The sequence below is a fragment of the Electrophorus electricus genome, chromosome 20, assembly GCF_013358815.1.
Source record: "Electrophorus electricus isolate fEleEle1 chromosome 20, fEleEle1.pri, whole genome shotgun sequence".
Lineage (NCBI taxonomy): Eukaryota > Metazoa > Chordata > Actinopteri > Gymnotiformes > Gymnotidae > Electrophorus > Electrophorus electricus.
In genome coordinates this window covers 15,090,838-15,095,837 of record NC_049554.1, presented here as the reverse complement: position 1 = coordinate 15,095,837, position 5,000 = coordinate 15,090,838, and the positions used below count along the sequence as shown (strand labels likewise).

The 5,000-nt window shown below is 49.9% G+C and overlaps 1 protein-coding gene across 1 annotated transcript in view; it reads right to left on the bottom strand.

Annotated features, from left to right (window-relative positions):
* Positions 1-5,000, bottom strand: part of LOC113592378 (calmodulin-binding transcription activator 1-like) — a 225,766-nt gene that overhangs the window by 133,508 nt on the left and 87,258 nt on the right. The gene's annotated exons all lie outside the window — the stretch shown is intronic.

The window sequence follows — 5,000 nt, the reverse complement described above, 5'->3', positions numbered from 1 at the left end:
CCTTATTTAATTAGCGGCTGAGATGCAGGAGTGCAGGGTAGGGGGTTTGTTGGCCAGCGCCGGAGGCGGACGTGCGCGGACCGTAACGTGAGTGGAATGGCTGGCAGTCTTTCACGGTCCGGGCCGGAGCACAAAGGCAAAGCAATGGTGTCATTTAACAGCCATTAAAACACAAACGGCGTGTCTGGTCCCCCCTCTGTGAACATCAGAGCAGCGAATGTGTTTAATGTCCTTGAGATGCGACTTGGAACGCGCTGAGCAGTATCCCTCCTCTCTGGGACGCTGTCTGATCACTGCTGGAGTGACATTTTAATGAACAAAGATGTCCATCCATGCTCCCCGGGGGGGCGAGAGGCGCAGGCCGATCAGGGGTGGGGGGTTTCGGGCTCCTCTCAGCTCCGCTCCCCCCGTAACGCCAGCGGAGAGCACCAGGGATGAAGATAAGGATGAGGAGGAAGACAGCAGAGTTGGCGAACGTGACGGGCAGATTAAGGTCTAAGATTAGCTCCGCCTCCTTGCTGAGAGGAACGCGTGCGAGGCGCTCGCCCCTTCATCTCACGTGGGGGTGCGGGCTCTCGTCTGGGTGTCACGGCAGTCGGCTCTGCCGCTGAGGAAGACCTCGCGGCCGATGCTGTCGTGCCAGGACGGCCCCCCTGGTTGGCAGGACCATGCTTGTACACACTCACGAAGGAGGAGATCTACCCACGCCTCACTGAGCGGGAACCCACACCAGCCACCTGTACACTTCGTGCTGAGTCACTCCTATGTTACGTGATGAGTCACCTCTATGCTATGTGCTGAGTCATCTCTATGGTATGTGCTGAGTCACCTCTACATTACATGATGAGTCACATCTACGGTATGTGCTGAATCACCTCTATGGCCGCAGACCTTGAGGCGTGCAACAAGTGCACTCCACTCCACATGTGCTCAGGACCCCTGCTGAGCGGAACTGCCTTTGAACATGCCTGTCACAAAGTATTCAAGCTCACCACAAAAAGGGACCTATTTTACACACACACACACACACACACACACACACACAAATGCATCAACTGCTTCAAAAAAGAAAAGAACAGAACAGAACAGACAAAGCCAGTGCAGGTCCTTTAAACATCGACGCCTTGAATCTCCCTGCAGTGCGATGTTGAGGGACGATAAGAGACGAACTGAGACAGTCCCATGTGTGGTGTCTTACCCAACGCACTTGTCCTGCTCGAGAGCTGCACGTCTGCTGTACATTAAGTCCTCTGTAATTTGCAGTTAATTGAACTTTTTGGTTAAAATATTAAAGGCTTTTTCTATGTCTGCAAGCCTGGGTTAAATAATAGGTTAACATTTTTACTGCCCGTCTCGCTCTGATTGCAATTTTTTTCCCCTCTCGTGATTGTTTGCAAGGAAATGAAGATTCAAAGCTTGAATGAGAATTAAAATCTAATCTGAGCGCTCCAGGCTGGTGTTCAGTGATGAGCCAATGGTTCTGCATCACTAACACCACCCTCCTCCGCCCTGCTCCGCCCTCCTGCTGCCCCGTTACACCCAAACACACGCTCTGGTCCGGTCCCTCTTCTCTCTCCACTTATCTACTTCCATTAGCTCTCGGTGGCCTCTCCTGCTCGGCTGTGCTGACGGTTTCTTGGACACACAAGCCCCCGGTTTTTCTGAGCTCATCTGTCATTCATAGCGGCTGATTAATTCCAGCACATGGCTCTTTTCCCAGACCCCGCCTCGGAATCAGCCAATCCCAACGGAGTCTTTTCTCCCCTTTCCAACATGAGCGTTTTGGCAGGGAACAGCCAAAACCGAAGACTGAAGACGGTGTCTGCCTTTAGCATTAACACTCGGGCATTTCTGCTTTGGTAGACGGACTAATCACGAATGCTACACCCTCACTGCACACTTATTTATGCTTTCTAGGGGAAGTTAGCAGAACCACAGGAGAACCACAGAGAGAACCATACAGAGAACCTCCTGTAGTTCGTAGGTATGAGGTGGGTGTTTCTGATGGAGGGTCTTTATGATGGAAGGTCTTTATGATGGAGGGTCTTTATGATGGAGGGTCTTTATGATTGTGCGTGTTTCTGATGGAGGGTCTTTATGATGGAGGGTCTTTATGATTGTGTGTGTTTCTGATGGAGGGTCTTTATGATGGAGGGTGTTTATGATGGAAGGTCTTTATGATTGTGTGTGTTTCTGATGGAGGGTCTTTATGATGGAGGGTCTTTATGATTGTGCATGTTTCTGATGGAGGGTACCAGACACCTCCAGCACTAGTGAGAACAGCCACCATTAGCAAACCACCCACATTCACAGTCAAATCACGCGCCCGAAGTGCTTAATCTGATCATGTTGAAGAGGAAGATGAATCAGGTGTTGGTCAGTCAGGGAAACAGATGGTGACAACCCCCCACCCCTACCCCAACCGCCACCCGATGGGCTGTACGCAGAGAGAGCCAGCGTCGCCCACGCGGCCCACCCGGCCCACCCGGCCCTCTGGAAGACACAAGGGCAGATGGCATCGGCCCTGCAGACAGCAATACATCTGAGATGAAATATTCAGCTCCACCTCTGGAGGGAGAGGGCGTGGCCTCCTGTTCTTCAGCGTTAATCTTTCATCAGTACCCTCGGGTGGAGGTGCTAGTGGAGGTGGGGGGCTGTGCATCCTGGCACAGATCACAAACGTTCAGTGCAGAAGCCACACAAGGTAGCGACAGGGTTAGCGGCCTGTAGACGCACACGTGGATCTTGAAAAACATGCTCATGTCAAACACTGCATTTAACATGCGTGTCATATTAGCCCACTACGTTAAGTCTTGCTCTACAAAAATCAAACTCAAATAGTCCTGAAAAATGGCCAATTCTGTGGCCGTGGCTAAAATGTAAACACGTAAATATGTAAACAATTCATGAAAAGCAAGAGCTTGGCATGTAAAGTCTTTTTTATCAACAAAGGTGACTGCTGTCGCTAATACACACGTTGATCATCCTCTGACCTTTCTCACAAATGCTAAACCATCTGACTGCAGCATAATGTGACAATCGTGGACTGAGATCACAACTACATTTCCCAGAATGCCCCGGTGTAACTCTCACAGGGGTAGGTTTAATGGAGAGCCTCATTAACCTTGGGGAGTTGTTTTAAATGCCAGTAGTTTTAGCTGACACCACAAAAGGGTTGCAGAAAATGAATCTCTCCTCTCACTGCTGCATGCAAATTGCTTTCTCAAAAGGAAATGACTTCCCACGGGCTGAATGCTATTAATCTAAATTCTCTGGTCGTCAAATTGCTGCACATTATAACACATATGAAACAGCTTACGATGTTTATATGGAATGACATTCCATTATGGCATAAAGGCATGTTGTCACCCTCAGTCTCCTGGTGCACAGGAAGTCATCACTTTCTTGAGCAGTAATTTGGTTCCGTACACTGTATTTACTGCTGTGTTGTTCAGGGCTATTTTGGCTATGCATACATGAATGACGTTACACTGACGTGTGTGTGTGTGTGTGTGTGTGTGTTATACAATCGCAGTATATGGATTTTACAAACTGAATTCCATACAGCAGGATGAACAGAAAGGCATGGACAGGCGAAACTTCAAGTGGGAACTCACACTTTTTCAACAAGGATTCGGACTTTCGGCATCTCAGACAGCGACGTTGCGCTAGTGCCTGAGGAGGCATGTTGGAGGTGGGTGGAGACAAGAGCAGCCAAGCCACGCCCCCCGTGTCTGGCCTGCTCCGGCACTGGCAGCAGGGTGGCTTAATTAGATTACCGTGGAAACGCGACTGGTTGAATGATCCATCGCATGGTACACCTGTGCCCCGCTGGGACACGTAGCGACAGGTGCTCGCTGTTTCCAGCTGATAAGATGCCGCTGACAAACATGGAGAATATGATGATCTCAAAAACAGCTCAGTGAACGACCCACAAACAAGGGCGTAGCTGCGCTACATAACACACTGATCCAGGTTTAATGCTTTTAAACGTCTAAGGTGAATGTGGAGAGAGGAAAGTGGACCAAACCAGGGCTGACAGCTACAGCCCAATCAAAGCACATGCGTGTAGTACAGCCAGCAGCAGGGCAGGGCCGTTATCACCACCTCCCTCAGAGCCCCATCTAGCACTCATCACGGCCCCCGGGTGCAAAGGGCCTGCCCTCGTCCCCCGGGCCCCAAGGGACCCCTGCCCCAGCGGGGCGGACGAGGCAAGTGTTTAACCCCCCTCGCCCTTCCATTACACGCCAGGCCGGTCGGCCCCGCAGTTAAAACAGACGAGAGTGCTGCAATGTCCTCTGTTTGCCTTGCAGACTTTACTGAGGGCCTGCTAGAAAGTCCTTGCTGAGGTATCCATTAATAGCCCCAGTGGACTGGCTGGGAGTGGGAGAGACACCTGTCTTTACAGGATAGAGACACCTTTTCATAACTCCAGTGCATAGTGTCCATTTAGGACATCAGTCCTCAGGCAGTGTGAACTGACAGAAAGCTTTGTGTTTTCACACGTTCACAGCATTCCAAAGTTCAGCTTGTCTGACGTGTAAATCCATTTGCTTGTCTTTTCTTGAAGCAGATTCTGTCCCTGGCCTATTACCATGGCAACTGCGGGGTCTTGTGTTGACACATTGTGATTCAGCACAAAGCAGGAAGCATCCTTCTGAGAGAAAGTGCTGGCTTGTAGTTTTTTAGAGAATGAGAAATCAAGAATCAGGAATCAAGAATGAAGGTGAAAGTTATAAAAAAGCAAAAATGGTGAGTGTGGATTTTAGGAGGAACAGAACTTCAAATCAGGCAGAAGAACACTCTGAGGGGCAGCAGAATGCTCTGTGGGCAGGCAACTTCTGTTTATTTATATTTAAACAATTTAGCTTCCTCTGACATGGCAATTCCATGGAGACCCACAGTGGTGGCACTACAGGGACGCTCCCATATTTGCGATCATTGATCTGGTTTAATCAGACTGACCAGGCTGGTGAACATCATCTCCTGAGCGCATCCTT